Source organism: Neovison vison, chromosome 12 (assembly GCF_020171115.1).
Source record: "Neovison vison isolate M4711 chromosome 12, ASM_NN_V1, whole genome shotgun sequence".
Lineage (NCBI taxonomy): Eukaryota > Metazoa > Chordata > Mammalia > Carnivora > Mustelidae > Neogale > Neogale vison.
The window spans coordinates 32,953,589-32,969,747 of NC_058102.1; the positions used below are offsets into that span (position 1 = coordinate 32,953,589).

A 16,159-nucleotide genomic window follows, 5' to 3' on the forward strand; every position below is an offset into this window, starting at 1 on the left:
CAAAAATTTTCCTGAAATAGACATTCCTCACACAAAGAGTGAATCAATTAATGTATTAGTATATACACCACTGGGCTGTTGGAAAGACAAGGAATTGTGTTGGGGCATGATTTTGAAGGAAGTCCTCTTCATATGGGGGATAATTTGGTACTGGAATATGGCAGAAATTAATCACTTTTCATTCAAGCACATTTACCACCCTCTCTCATTTTTATTCCCATGTAAAGAATAAGAAGGCAAAATTTAAAGAGCTTAAATAACTTACCCAAACTTTCATCTAAGGCTAGAAAAATGTACAGGTATCAGTCTTAATAGCTCACATACTGCAATAAGAACTTGAGCTGAATTAAAAGAAAAGAGCTGTCTAGCACTTAAAAACAAAACCAAGAACTTGGCAGTCACGCAGCACTAAGAAGCCCACAACTGGGATTCAGGAACTAGTAAGGAAGAGTGACTTGTTAGTGCCCCACACTTTCAGTGCAGACCCACTGAGAGATCCACCTAGCATAAAAGCAACAAGAAACAGATCAACCTCAACTGAACTAGGTGATTTGTCCTAATAAATTTCTGACTGCCATCAATTAAACAAAAATAATTGATCCCACTAGAAGATAGGACCCAAATTATTGAAAACCAAGAGAAAATTAAGCAACAGAATAGACCCACAGTTTATGTAGATATTAGACTTATCAGACACAGACTTTAAAATGATCATAATTAATATATCCAAAAATGAGTAGAATATAATTAATCAATCCAAAAATAGAATAGAATAGAACATTTCAACACAGAACTGTAGTTAAAAGTGTGTGTGTGTGTGTAATTGAAAAAAATCCTGAAACTGGAAATTTTGATAACTGAATAAAGAATTCAATAGGTGGGTATAAAGGAAGATTGACATTGCAGAAGAGAGGATTACTGTCTAATCTTTTAAAGCAGATCTATTGAATTAAGCAAAGAATATCTTGAAGAACAAAGACAAAAAAAGATGCTGTCATCTTTACATTTAATTAAAGTCCTAGAAAGAGAGAAGAGCCAGAAGCAGGATTCAAAGAGATACTGACCAATAATTTTTCTAATCTGACAAAAGATATGATACCAATGATTGAAGAAGATGTAAGAATATCAAATGCAAAGAAAGCCTAGGCACTTCATAATAAAACTGCTGAAAACCGAACACAAGAGAAAATCTTTAAAAGTCGCCCAAGGGAAAAGGCAGTTGTCTCCAAAGGAACTAAATGAGACAGACAAATGACCCACCTTCTTTATATGATCATCAGATATATGAAGAATATGGCACTAAATGTAGTAAAAAAAGACAGTTCTTTCGATTTTTGCCAAATATATATGTGTGTGAATGCACATGCAAATATCTTCTCTTGCATTATATGTAATTGCAATTGCAATCTCTTGCAGTATATTGCAATATAATTATATTTAGACAGAAATTAATGTGTGTATATACATACACACCAGAAATGGAAAGGAAACTAAAAAGAAAAAGAAAGAAGCTTGATCACTACTTCACCTAGTATAGAATAATTAACTGAAGGAGGTCTTAGACTCAAAGGTAAAAGATAATACAACAAAACTTCTTGAAGGTGAACATAAACAATATCCATGACTTCGTGGTAGACAAATTTATGTTAGCAAATCTGAAAAACATTAACTATAAAGAAAAAAAAAGATAAATAGAACTATACTGGAAGAACTTCTGTTCACTATTAGGAGAGAAAAAAAAAATCAAGTGACAGAATGAGAGCATACTTTGACAATTTGAATAAATACCAGAGAACATTTTCATATGGTGAGGAATTTTTGTCCAAAATACATAAGGAATTTTTACAAATCAGCAAGAAGAGACAACCTATTAAAATAAAGCTGCCTAATGAAAAATTAGGTACTTCACTTAAATAGCCACCTATTATAGGTGCTTCACTTAAGTAGCCAACTAAATAGCCTATACACTCATGTACAGGGGCCCAGCATCATTCATGTTAAGGGAAATGCAGATTAAAACCACGATGAGTACAGGGGGGAAAACAATGTTGGCAAAGAGGTAGAGAAACTAGCAGTCTCACTTAAAGTGAATATAGTAAATTGGAATTACCACCTTGAAAACTTGGGAATGTCTATTAAAGCAGAACATATGAGTATCCTATAATACATGTAGGCTAAAAAATGTGATTGAAGGTCAAAGTGACACAATGCTTTTTGTTGAGGTGAAATTCACATAACATAAATTAGCTATTTTAAAGTGTACAACTCAGTGATACTTAGCACATAAAGTATTGTGCCAATATCACTTTTATATAGTTCCAAATCATTTTCATTCTCCCCATATTCATTAAGCAATAAAAGCAAAATAATTATTAATAGCCAAAAGTGTCTCAAGTTTTCTTCAAATTTGGAATGGATAAATTCAATAGGGTTTAATCATTCTATATAATAGTATACAAAACCAAGTGATCAAGCACAGCTACAGCTGCTATGTGAACTGCTATGTGAACTGCTATGTGAAATTTGTATTCAAAGTGCTCTGCAGAAGAAGTCAGATATAAAATAATATATAATGTTCCATTATTAAAAATTTAAATAGCAACCCAATTAGTCTCATGGTGACAGAAGTGAGAAGAATGGTTACTGTAGGATTGTGGGGGCAGGAAAGATGCCTGTAGGGACCATAAGGCAGCCTTTCATGCTCCTGGAAATATTCTATAATTCAATTTGTTAAAAGACTGGCTCAATAGGGGCGCCTGGGTGGCTCAGTGGGTTAAGCCATTGCCTTCGGCTCAGGTCATGATCCCAGGGTCCTGGGATTGAGCCCCACATTGGGCTCTCTGCTCAGCAGGGAGCCTGCTTCCTCCTCTCTCTCTGCCTGCCTCTTTGCCTGCTTGTGATCTCTCTCTGTCAAATAAATAAATAAAATCTTAAAAAAAAAAAAAAAAGACTGGCTCAATAAATGTGTTAACTTTGTAAAAATTGATCAAGCTCTATCATTTAAAATTGTGCACATTAAGTTAAATGGGTTTATTCTGCTGTTTTCTGTTATGCTTTTATATTAAGATTTGTTTGTTCATTTTTTCTACAGCAGTTTTAGGTTCACAGCAAAATTGAGGTGAAGATACGGAAATTTCCCATATAATCCATATCCCCACACATGCATAGACTCTTCCATTAGCAATAGAGCACAACCAATAGAGTTGTACATTTGTTATAATTGCTAAACCTTCACTGGAAGTCCTTATTTTATATTATGGTGCACTCTGGATGTTGTACATTTTTTGGTTTGGACAAATGTATAATGACATTTAGCCATCATTATGATACTGTACAGAGTATTTTTATTTCCCCCATATCCTCCGTGCTTTGCCTATTCATCCTTCCTCCCTTCCCCCAACCATTTATCATTTACTATCTCTATAATTTGGCTATCTCCATGAATTTTCCAGAACAGTCCTGTATCAGATATATATTTTGCAAATATTTTCTCTTAATCCATGGCTTATCTTCTAATTGTCTTGCCATTTCCTTTTACAGAGTAGAAATTCCAATTTTAGTGAAATCCATTTTATCAATTATTTCTTTCATGGATCGTACCTTGGTGGTTTATGAAAAAAGTCATCACTATACTCAATGTCATCCAAGTTTTCTCCTCATTATTTTCTAGGACTTTTATAATCTTGTGTTTTACATTAACGTCTGTCATCTGTTTTGAGTTAACGTTTGGGAAGAATGTAAAATCTGCGTCTAAGTTCATTGTTTTGCTTATGGATGTCCAGTTGTTCCAGGACCATTTGCTTAAGCTTCACTGGATTGTTTTTTTACCTTTGTTGAAGAATCACTTGACCACATTTATGTTCATCTCTTTGAGATCACTCTTCTGTTCCATTGATCTGTTTGTCTACTCTTTCACCAATACCACCCTGCCTTGACTACTATAGCTTCAAGGTAGTCTTGAAGTCAGGTGGTGTCTTCCCCCAACTTTTCTTCTTAGTATTTGATGGGCTTTTCTGGGTTACCTTTCTTTTCATAACACAGTATCTCCAAAATATTAGTTAAGAGGACCACAGTATTGAGCAGAATAGCTTAAGATGGTGAATGATTACTTTGAAAATTGTTGGGGTGTCTGGGTGGCTCGTTCAGTTAAGTGTCTGACTTCGGCTCTGGTCATGATCTCAGGGTCCTGGGATCAAGCCTTGGGTCTGCTTGTTCCTTTCCCTCTCCTTCTGCACCTCCCCCTGCCTGTGGTCTCTCTGTATCTATCTCAAATAAATAAATAAATCTTTTAAAGATTTTATTTATTTATTTGTCAGAGAGAGAGGGAGAGAGAGCGAGCGCAGGCAGACAGAGAGGCAGGCAGAGGCAGAGGGAGAAGCAGGCTCCCTGCCGAGCAAGGAGCCCGATGTGGGACTCGATCCCAGGATGCTGGAATCATGACCTGAGCCGAAGGCAGCTGCTTAACCAACTGAGCCACCCAGGCGTCCCAAATAAATAAATCTTTTAAAAAAATGAAAAAACTATTAACACAGAAAGGGAAGATTCTGAATCAAAGTCTGAGTTACAGAGTGGTTATATCAGCAATTTGAGGTTTGAGTGAGGAAACTCAGGTTCAATAAGGAAGAAATATTTCATGAATGCTTAATTTGGAGAACTGTCATAAATTAAAATGGACTTTATAAAAAAATGTCAAATGCCTCAGAGTTCAAGAGTACATAATACTGCCACACAGCTTAAAAGAAGATTTATTTTTATAGAAATGCTGAGGGAAGAATGCAAGAGCTAAGATACATTGATTAATTGATAGGAAAGAAGAAAACAACAATGCGTGATAATCTTCTAAAGATTTTATTTATAAATGATAAATGCGAATATTATGAATATTGGTTGGTACCTCAAGCTGGAACTTAAAATAAAGGAGACAAAATACTTTGAAAGTTGAAGCTGATGGACTTAAGAAGAAGATATGTCAGATAAAAGAAATTAACTTGTGCAGTATGTGGAGCACTCAAACCTGCACCTGGCATATAGAGAGAATTCAATAAATCTGAGCTGCTATAATAATGGGAAACATAAACATAAGAAGAAAATGGGAGAAAAATAAGATAAAAAGGGTCAAAAGAAAGAAAAAATGGCATTTACTATGAGTATTGCCATTTAAATTCAATTTTCATCTAACCATTATTCATCATGTTTCATGCCACTTTTTAATGCTTTATGTTTAATGTTTTATAGTGATAGTCACTGTCGTTATATCTTATTTTTATGTGTTTGTTTAAAATGTTTAAAAACTAACATGAAGACCAGTTTATTTATTATGAAGTTTATTATATCCCATTAAAAGATCATTATCATAAGCTTTTTATGTAAGTACAGTTTTGTGCATATTTAATTTTTACTAAGTTGTAAAATCTGTGCAGATGAAAAAAAGGGAAGAGAGTGTGCATTTGATAAATGTTTCACAGAGAAGGTGATGTTAGAGATGATATATGGAAGAATAAGACATGGCATGAGAATCTTTGCTGAATAACTCCAGGAGTACCATTACGTACTCCTGAATAACTCCAGGAGTACCATTATTTACCAAAAAATAGTGATCTTTTGGAGTTGTGCACTGCTGTGGCCTATCTGAAATTCAACTTCTCTTACTGTTGGGTGGTGTGGTGGGGAGGCTTGCTCCTTTTAATTTTTCTTACTATTAATACATTTTATTGAGATATGCTTAACAAACAATAAAATGTATCCATTTCCAGTACAGATTTCAATATATGCAATGCACTTTGTTAAATTCATGCAACCATGTTAACTACCACCAGGGCACCACATGGAAGTTTCTTCTCTTAAACAGTGTTCTTTTTGTTCAGTGTCTCTGCACCCACTCCTATGCCTCCATCTCCAGCAAGTCATTGATCATCTTTCTGATAGAATCCAGCCATTTAAAAAATCATATTGAAAAATTGCAGAAACTATTTTGCTCTTAGGAAAGGTAAAAATGTTAATTGATTCTTACATTTGAGAAAATCAGTCATACACATGGAATCAAACTCTGAAATACTAGGTTAGTTGACATAATATGCACGTCATGGCAAAAAATATGGGTAAAGATATGACGTCCAATGGGATTTTTAAAAATTTTCTCTTCTTTCTTTTCATTGATTTTGTTTCTCTAATGTCTTTCTCCCCCCCCTCTTTTAAAGATTTATTTATTTGAGTGTGTGTGTGTGTGTGTGTGTGCGTGCGCGTGCGTGCGTGTGGGGAGGGGCAGAGGGAGAGAGAGAGAGAGAATTTCTAACTCCCTGCTGAGCCTGGAGCCCTATATGGGTTCCACCTCAGAACCCTGAGATCATGACCTAAGCTGATACCAAGAGTCCAATGCTTATCCAACTAACCCACCTAGGCACCCCTTTCTCCTCCCTCTTTTGTGTTTACTTTTGACTATTTAAAAAGCTTTATTTTTTCCCTAGATAACAATCGAGGGAGACTGTAAGTCTACCCAAACAATAGAAGTTACAATAAGATCAGATTCTGGTCAATCCACAGGCTTCTTATTGAAAGCAATTCTGTTAAAATTTGTTTCTTTTTAAAAATATAACTGATGTTTGTGCATGTAATAATTTTAATTAGTAGTAAATAATAATGTTTAAGCTTTTATAAGTTTGTTGAGACACCTTTTGTTTTAATAACCTTTAAGTTATTGCCAAGGTATTTCTGGTTACCGTTTTTTACTCAGACCAAAGTGCTCATCATAATAATCAGTTATATAAACAGAATTCTGTTCATTCAGGAAAAGGGCACTGTTTTTGCCGTAGGGCCAGTATCCTACAATAGTTCTTCTCCTTGGCATTATTCATCTTTTATTCATTTCATATCATTATATTCCAAAATTTTCTTTTATGGAAAACACTACTGATGCATGGCCAAAACTCATCTTGTTATCAGTGTTTGATGTGGAAATAAGTATTTAGATTATAAATATATTTTATATGTTCACATATAATGCTTCCATTGACAATGTATATAGGTCTATTCTAGGCACCTCACCTTCATTATCTTATGGTCTCTTCACAGTCAGGAATTTGAGTGCTACCATCTCCTTTCATAGATGAGGAAAAGGAGGCATGGCACCAATATATAACTTTCAAAAAATGAGATATATTCAAGCCTTTTTCTATATCACTGTGATACCCACATTTTCCCTAAACATAACTAATCACATCCATAAATATCAGAAGAATGGGTTACATGATTAACTTAAGCCCTGATGGCAATTTTCATCCTATTATATAACAGTAGATAGTATAGAAAACAATACATAGAATTCATATTACCAATATGAGGAAAAAAACAGTAAGATAATATATATGGTAAAAAAAAAGATAATATATATGGTAAGATACTGTTGTTTCACTTATTTTCTATTAAGACACTGATTTTGTAAATTTATACAAAAAAGCAGGTTTATTTCTTTAAGTCAGAACCTTAAGAAGTTTCATAAACCAGAAAATAGAAAATGAATACAGAATAATATCTGTGCTATAATGGTGTATTATTTTAAGAAAATAAATGTATTATTTCTCTTGACAATGTCATCTGAAGCAACCTTCCTGGGATAGGTAATTATTCAGATGGTTACTTTCCTACTGGAATATTTTAACCTTAGCTTCCATATGATTTGTTTTCATTATCAGGATAAAATGTAATGTTGCTTTAGCACTACATTTCCACAAACATTTCAAATCTGTTCTTTAGAACCTATATCATAATTATTTTATTACATCTTTATATATATATATATATATATACACATATATATACACCCACATACACACAAATACATGTAAAAAGTTATACTGAAGCATATCCAGAAAAGTACAAACTCTTATGTGAATAACTCAGTGAATTTTCACAGGGAACATATCCCATATGTAAATATAACCTTAACAGAAAGTAAATATTAGTGATATCTCAAGAAACTATTTTGTGCCTCTTCCTAGTCATTATCCTCAATTAACCCCAATAATAATAAATAGACAGTAAACTGACATCTATTATCATGACCATTTTTGAAGACAATATAAATGGGATTGTACAAAATACATTATTTGTGTATAATATCTTTTCTTAACATTATGCTTAAGAGGATCACCTGTATTATGTATAACAACAGTTTTTACTTCTCATTGATGTATTTCATCATGTTCTGTTACTTTTTCAAAATGTATTTTACTGCTGGACATTTTGATAGTTTTTAGTTTTGGGCTCTTGCTGATGGACTTTGGAAGTTTCCAGATTTTCAGCTCTGGGTCTGAGTAGGTGCAGATTTACCTCAATCTGCTCATACATTTCCAGAAACATCTCTGCTGTGTTAGGTTTTGATCACTTGGACTAGAATTTCTGAACATCTGCTCTGTTTACAACACTGCCAGGGTGGTATGGGAGTAGAAGTGTTGACTGAAGAAGGGACAGTTGCTTATGCAGAAACTGTAACGATTTAAGGAACACCTTTTGATGCCGTATGTATATGCCATGATGCAGTAAAACCAGGAGTGTAGTTGTTGAACCACAGGGTAAGAATATTTTCAGCTTCAGTATATACTACCAGTTTTTCAAAGTCCTGGTGCCAATTTGCTGAACTTTAAGCATATAAGAGTTCCACCGCTCTATATCCTCCCTAAAATATTGAAATAATATTTTAGATATTTTACTCAATATGGTGAGCATGCATTTCTCTGATAAGAAATAATGTTGAACACTCTTTCATATGGTATTGGCCATTTGGATATCCTCTTTTGTGAAATGCCTACAAATATTTTTGACTTTAAGCATTAGATTGACAATCATATTCTAATTAATTTTAGGAGTTTTATTTGTAAGTTTATTATAAACATTATCATCTCAGTAAAATTGACATAAATTGAACTGTACATATTTAAAGTATACAATCTTATTACTTTTGACGTATACATACATTCATGAAATAATTGAGCTAATCAGGATAATGAACTCATCTTTTATCCACAAGAGTTTCCTTATAATCCTTGGCTGTCCCTCATACCAGTTCAACCACCCCCTTTTCTAGTCTCTAGGCAACAACTTATCTGCTTTCTGTCACCATAAATTAGTTTGCATTTTTGGAATTTTATATATGAGTGAAATCAAACAGTATGTACTCATGTTGTATAACTTCTTTCACTAAGTATTATTACTTTGAGATTCATCTGTATCATTGTATAATCAGTAGATCATTGCTATTGGGGAGTTGTTTAAGGGGTATAGAGTTTCAGTTTTGCAAGATGAAAACATTCTGAAGATGGAGGCAGAATAGTGTGAATATACTTAACACTGCAGAACTGTACACTCAGAAATAGCTGAGATGGTAAGCCTTATGTTATACATTTTTAACCAATAAAAAATAAAATTAAAAAACCCCTTTGCTTTTTAGCTTAAATGGCGAATATTACTAAAATAAGAAAGACTGGGAAAAGGTGAGATTTGCAAAGACATGGTAGAATCAATTGCTCTGTTTCTGTCATGTTTGAATTTTAGAATGCATGTTGGAGAGCCAGGAATTGAGATCAGTAAGCAGATGGAGTAACCCACTTGGAGAACAGTGGAGAGGTCAGGCTGTAGTTGTATAGTCAAAAGGTAGTCAAAAGGATAGATATTACCTAAAACCATAGATCTAGATAAGAATGTCTACAGGGAACGTAAATTTGAGAAGAGAAAGGAGTTCAGGACAAATCCAATCATTATACAGATAGAAGAGAAACCAGTGAATGAACCTGGCAATGGAAGGGTCTGCAGGTTAGGGAATCATCATGAGAAGGTGGCATCATGAAAGCCAAGAGAAGGATATGTTTCAAGAATGAGTTAGTTGACTGAGTTGATACCACTGATGGATTGGGTAAGATGGGATTTATTTTAATGGATTGATAGACCCTCTATGAGATGTAGTTGGGAAGGAATTGGAAAGTGAGAAAGTGGAACTTTTAAAATATTTTTCAATAAAGAAAATATAGTAATAAGAGGAAAGAAGTGGCGGTAGTGGGAAGGTTTTATCTTTAAATACAGGGAAATATTAAAGCAAAATTTTAAACTGCAGAGAATGATTCAGTAAGAGGGAGTAATCTGATGTGAATGAGAGGAATTAGCACAAAAAAGTTCCCTGAACATCTGAAAAAGTTCATGGGTAAAGTTCAAAGGAGTTTGGTAGATAGTTGGGGCAGTCTGGATGAGTTGGAAACTCCTATAGAGTGATTATTATTTTCTCAGGGAAGAAAATGTAAAGCAATCCTATCCATTGTAATTAGAAAGAATGAAAAAAACAAGAGAAGATATTTATCTTGTGCACCACTAATCCTAAGAACTTAACAAAGTATGTATGACCTATATACTTGATACGTCATTCTTAAATTTTAAAAAAAAGTTTAAAAGAAAATCATAAAAAAATTCTTTTTGAAGTTCATTTGCAAATCATTTCCAAAATCATTGTGCCCAGAATCATCTTGGTTAGGTTTCTCAATGTATCACAGCTGCAATTACATGATAATAATTCTTTAAATATTTGTTCCCATTTCCAATAAGCAAGTTAACTCATAAACTTTTTTTTTTAAGATTTTATTTATTTATTTGACAGAGAGATAACAAGTAGGCAGAGAGGCAGGCAGAGAGTTAGGGGGATGCAGGTTCCCCACCCAGCAGAGAGCCCAATGCGGGGCTAGATCCCAGGACCCTGAGATCATGACCTGAGCCGAAGGCAGAGGCTTAACCCACTGAGCCATCCAGGCTCCCCTCACACAAACTTTTTTTTTTTTTTTTTTTTTTTTTAAAATCTTAGATATATTGCTTTTGAAGCAATAGTTTCAAGACATGGTTGAACAGCATCAGAAGGCACTACCTTAAGAATTTACTGTTGTAATTTATCAAATTACTCCTTCCTGAGCCTTATTTTTCTCATGTGTAAAATGGAGAATAGTCATGCCCTCTTCACAATTCTGAATGAAAGAATTAAATGAAATGTTAGTGGAAAGTTTTATAAAGGCAAATGTTATATTAAGCTAGTAGTTCACTGATACAAACCTTAAAGAGAACAGTATATAGGGCGTCTTCCTCCACATCCTGCATCTGTAAGTAGCATAATGAGAACATTAGTCATCTGTGTTCTAAGAGTATATCTGTCTGTAGTAATCTGAAATAATCAAAATCTTTAAATGGTACTGATATCTACAAATATGAGTAAGTGATGTTCAGCCTTCGCACTTTTCACTTGCTTTGATTTAAAGATGCTACTTAATGAGACTCAGCAATACACAGAGTTTTACCCTTGTAGGGTATCTAAAATTTTACTGGTTCTAGGAGACATATCTTACAAATTGTCATGAATTGTCATTTTTAGGGATTGATATAATCATGGTTTATATATTCCTAGACTGCTTTGTTGTACTTGTTTAATTTGTATAATGAAAAATAAACTATCAATTATAAAAATGCAAACCCATTCCACAACACTTCTACACAGTTAATTCATTTTTTTTTTAATGGTGGCATTGCTGATAACCAGGCTTTACACACATGGGAAGAAAGGCAAAGATTATGTTCTTGTGTAGCTGTAAGATCAACATATTGCTGAATTGGTTATGAGAAGTAGTATAATTTAAGAGTGCATTTTTTCATTGAGGCTTACTTTTTTGATGTAGTCTTCACATTTTTCTTGGTAGTAGTAATATGCCACTCATAATCATTTAATGCTCTCATAAAAATTGAATGTTTAAAAATAAGGAAAAAGCCCAGATAGTGTGACGCCTTCATTGGTCCCATAAAAATTAAAAAGAATATAATTGAGTCTGGACGCCTTTGAAGGTTTGGGCAAAGGAACAGTGGCATATTTAACATGACTTAGAAATTCAGCAGTTGGTCTCAGACTCTAGGGTATATTGTAAACATTATTGATGTGGCTTCTGTGCAAAGTAGAGATGTGGAATGTTCACTTGACTTTTATCAAATAGTGAATGAAAGAGACTTAAAAATACTGGTATCTCATTTACATGTAAATAATGGGCCACATATTGACAACTTTAAAAATAAAGACATACGGATGCCAAGTAAATCTATCAGACAACGTCATCTTGGTTTATTTATTTTGTCAAGTCTGAACCGTACTTTCAAAAACCCAAAGGTCTTGACATGGCAATAGAGTGGACACTGATATTCATGGTTTCTTTAATGATATTAATCTCAGCATTGAATAGAGAAATCCAAACAGCAAGATTTGAAAGTAGAAATGTAATTGGCCTGTTCGGAGAAGTCCACTAGGGTAACAGTGACTAGATTCAACATGCAAGTGCCATCATGATGAATGTTTACAGCACTTTTTTGAGAGCCAATTATACTGGTTTTTGTGTGTATGTGTGTGTGTGTGTGCAGGGACTGGAGACCAGCCAGATCAGTTGTATGCACAAAGCGGCTTTGGATCTGTCTTTTCAAACAAGAGCTGCAGAAAACGTTATAGCAAGGTTGACGCTTTATTCCACTCTGGTAAGAGATGCTTTCTTTTTCTTTGTTATGGTGAAAGTTTGATAAGAAATCCTTTTACACCATAATGTGGTCAGGGAAAAGAAAAGCTGTTCTATATTGCAAGTCATAAAATGTTTTCCTTTCTTTTGAACTACTCTTTTTTTCAGAATGCTTTTTGCCTGTATGTTATAGCAAAATAAAACTGAAACACTGAGTCATATTGTATGTGTTAAATTTGTATTTGAGGTAGGAGAGTCTTAAACTACTTCTACTGTTCAATGAAATGTGGTTATTTCATGTTTTATGCTGTTGATTGCCTGGTCAGGACAAAGAGGGAAAAGCCAGTATTTTTCTGATACTATGGTTGAGAGTGAATCTGTGTTTTTAAGTTTTCCCCTGACATATGATATTATTAATGTCCAGCAGCTCACCAACATAAAGCTTCAAGAACCCAACAAAATTTGGCCTTTGGGTTTATTTGCAGATATTTCTGATCACCCTAACCTTTCAATTTAAAAATCGGAAAATCTGGAGTTAGTACTCTGGATGAGTTTGTACATTGCTTTGTCACTTTAGTTCTAAATAATACAACTGTAAACATATATACACAATACATGATTTTGTTTGTCATATACATTTCTTTGACCTGTAATGTGCCTCAGTATTTCCACAAAAATTTCTACACATTATAAACTCTATCTGAATTCTTATCTAAAATGACAAGAAATATATACACGTACACATAACTATGTACAAATATTTGGCATGTACACAATTCATTTTAGATAATGGCAGATATACATATTATAGCAATGTAATCCCTAGAAAAGCTTATAATTTGAGGTTTGTATTTTCTTGGTAAAACATTTTTTCAGAAAACAATGATATAAATATTGAAAAGACTTTAGAGCCAATCAGCTTCATTTAAAGCTAAGTCTGTTTTTAAGTGGACTAGACCATAGTTTCTTTTTTTAGTAGTTCAATTACATGTGTGATTTTACATATATATATACACACATATATATATGAACAAGTCCACTCATTTATATATATTTCATATACATATATATGAAATCTTAATCTAAATATTTTTATGGCTTTACCTCCGAGTAGTATTTCCGGCTTCAAAGGTGTAAGCAGCTAGCAATGTCAGTCTGAAATGTCACTAATAAATATTCATGCTCATTTGATCATTTTAATAAGTATTTATTGACTATCTTGCTAAATGTTCAACAAAAGTAAATCTGTAATTTATAAAGGAAATGGAACATATGATACCTGTACAGATTTAATGATGATTCAACAAACTTACTTGAAAATAACCAATTTATATTACAGTTTGGGCTAAAGACAAACAGGTAAAAGTATTTCACACACAGGAACAATCAGGGACAACAACAAATGCAATGAGAGTTAATTTCAGATTTAGAAATAATTCTGCCCTTTAATGCATGAGAACTATAAAGAACTATAAAGAACTGTAGCAATACCATTTTCCCCCTTTTACCTTCTTTAAATTATGTTGTTATTTAAATTATGTTGTTAAATTATGTTATACTTTTACTATTCATATTCATTTTAAGTACTTCAGCTGTGCTTATTATACTGAAAGAAATATAATGACAACCCTGTCCTCCAAAAAAGAGATTTTAGTTTTTTGTTTTTTTTTTTTCCTCAAGATTTTGTTTATTTGACAGTCAGAGATGGCTAGAGAGGGAACACAAGCAGGGCGAGCAAGAGAAGGTAAAGCAGGCTTCCTGCTGAGCAGGGAGCCAGATGTGGGGCTGGATTCCAGGATCCTGGGATCATGACCTGAGCTGAAGGCAGACACTTAACAACTGAGTCACCCAGGTGCCAAGAGATTCTAGTTTAAAGGAAACTGGGGCAAGAAAATAATAATAGTAATAAATAAAGACCAATTATATCACAAAGAGTCCATAGAATAAAAGAAAAAGAAAGAAAAAGTCAGTCAACGTTCTATGGTTTCTGCCCTCTTAAAGAGTGTGCCTGGCCATTAGGCACATGTAGCCAGCAACAATAGCAAAATACCCCAATTCTCTGACTTTTGTATCTTTCCCAGATCTTTGAAGTAAATCTCAGATGTACAAAAATATCCTTGTAAGACATGGGGTGCCTGGGTGGCTCAGTCAGTTAAGCATCTGCCTTCAGCTTAGGTAATGATCCCAGGGTCCTGGATCGAGACTATCAGGTTTCAGAAAGGGAGTCTGCTTCTCCCTCTGCCTTTATCCCTCAGCACCACTAATGCTGTCTTTCTCTCAATTAAATAATTAAAATCTCTTTTAAAAAAATTCTTGTAAGACAACAACCACATTTAATGGCGTATGTATCACCATTTCCGTTATTATCTTTGCTGTTAGAAACTACAATTGTTATTTCATACAAACACACACACACACACACCCTATTTAGAAGACAGGAAAGAAAAGTAGGTATAGCCTCTCCACCCCCTGATGAGTATGGCACAGCAGGATCTCCCAGAATATTTTACTTTGAAGCCTTTACTTTTACTATTCATACCCAAGAACACTGCTTTTTCTATTGTCTCCTATGCCAGTTCCATCTGTCTTTTATGGCTCAGAGTAGAGGCCATTTTAGATCATCCTATCTTCACAACAAGCCTCATGCCCACTCTGGGTGAAACTAATCCATCTTGGAACATACTTAGTTTTATCATTCTGGAGGAAACTGAAGTTTATGAACAGCAGGCAAATTCAGTGCTTTGTAATCTTGAAGATAATGGGACACCTTTGTACATATTCTCTTTCCAGACATTGTTTGAAAAGTCAGCTTTTTAGAAAATTATATTTTTAGAAAAGTATTTTTTGTTTTTTTACATTTCCCTTGCTTTCTTTGCTCTCCTGTTTTTTGTTTTTGTTTTTGTTTTTACAGCTGATAATCTTGTATTTCTTTTCATTGAGGGAAAAAAAATTATCTAGCAGGTTCCCCCACATTCTTGTACCTCTAAAGCTAAAAAGCTTACTTTCATCTGCATCCATTTCTCTTTTGTTTCCACCTTTTTTTTTAATTTTTATTTTTTTTAAAGATTTTTATTTATTTATTTAATAGAGATCACAAGTAGGCAGAGAGGCAGGCAGAGAGAGAGGAAGGGAAGCAGGCTCCCTGCTGAGCAGAGAGCCCGATGCGGGGCTGGATCCCAGGACCCTGGGATCATGACCTGAGCCGAAGGCAAAGGCTTTAACCCACTGAGCCACCCAGGCGCCCCCCTTTCCACCTTTTATAATGAGGAAGAACCCAAACTTTCATCAGTGTTCGCCCTTTCCTTTACTTCTGACTTCTCAACTATCCACTTCACTCAGTAAAACTTTCATTCCTGATCTTCAATTCTGTTTTCTTTGTAAAACCCTTCTCTTTGGAAGTCTTCATGTTCACCACACATATTTACTCCTCCGTGACTGAGATAGCACATTCCCCTTTAGATGCCATCCTTGTTTCTACTCAAAGACTTTTTTTTTCTTTACCCAGGCACCATTTTCATGACGGTATCTTCAGTTCTCTCCAATCTTTCTCTACTCATCTGTGTCTTCCAGACTTTCTCAGGTAGCCACTTGGCTCTTGTTAATAAATTTCACTGGACACTGTTCAGTTCTCATTTTGACTTCCCACC

The 16,159-nt window shown here is 34.2% G+C and overlaps 1 protein-coding gene across 8 annotated transcripts in view; it reads left to right on the forward strand.

Annotated features, from left to right (window-relative positions):
- Window positions 1-16,159, forward strand: part of MGAT4C (MGAT4 family member C) — a 710,876-nt gene that overhangs the window by 304,469 nt on the left and 390,248 nt on the right. For 7 of the 8 annotated variants that reach the window (XM_044228891.1, XM_044228890.1, XM_044228888.1 and 4 more), the window contains exon 3: window positions 12,424-12,534. The exons of the other annotated variant lie outside the window; for it this stretch is intronic. The gene's annotated coding sequence lies outside the window, so the exon portion shown is untranslated. The remainder of the gene's footprint in view (window positions 1-12,423; window positions 12,535-16,159) is intronic. 8 annotated transcript variants of the gene reach the window in all.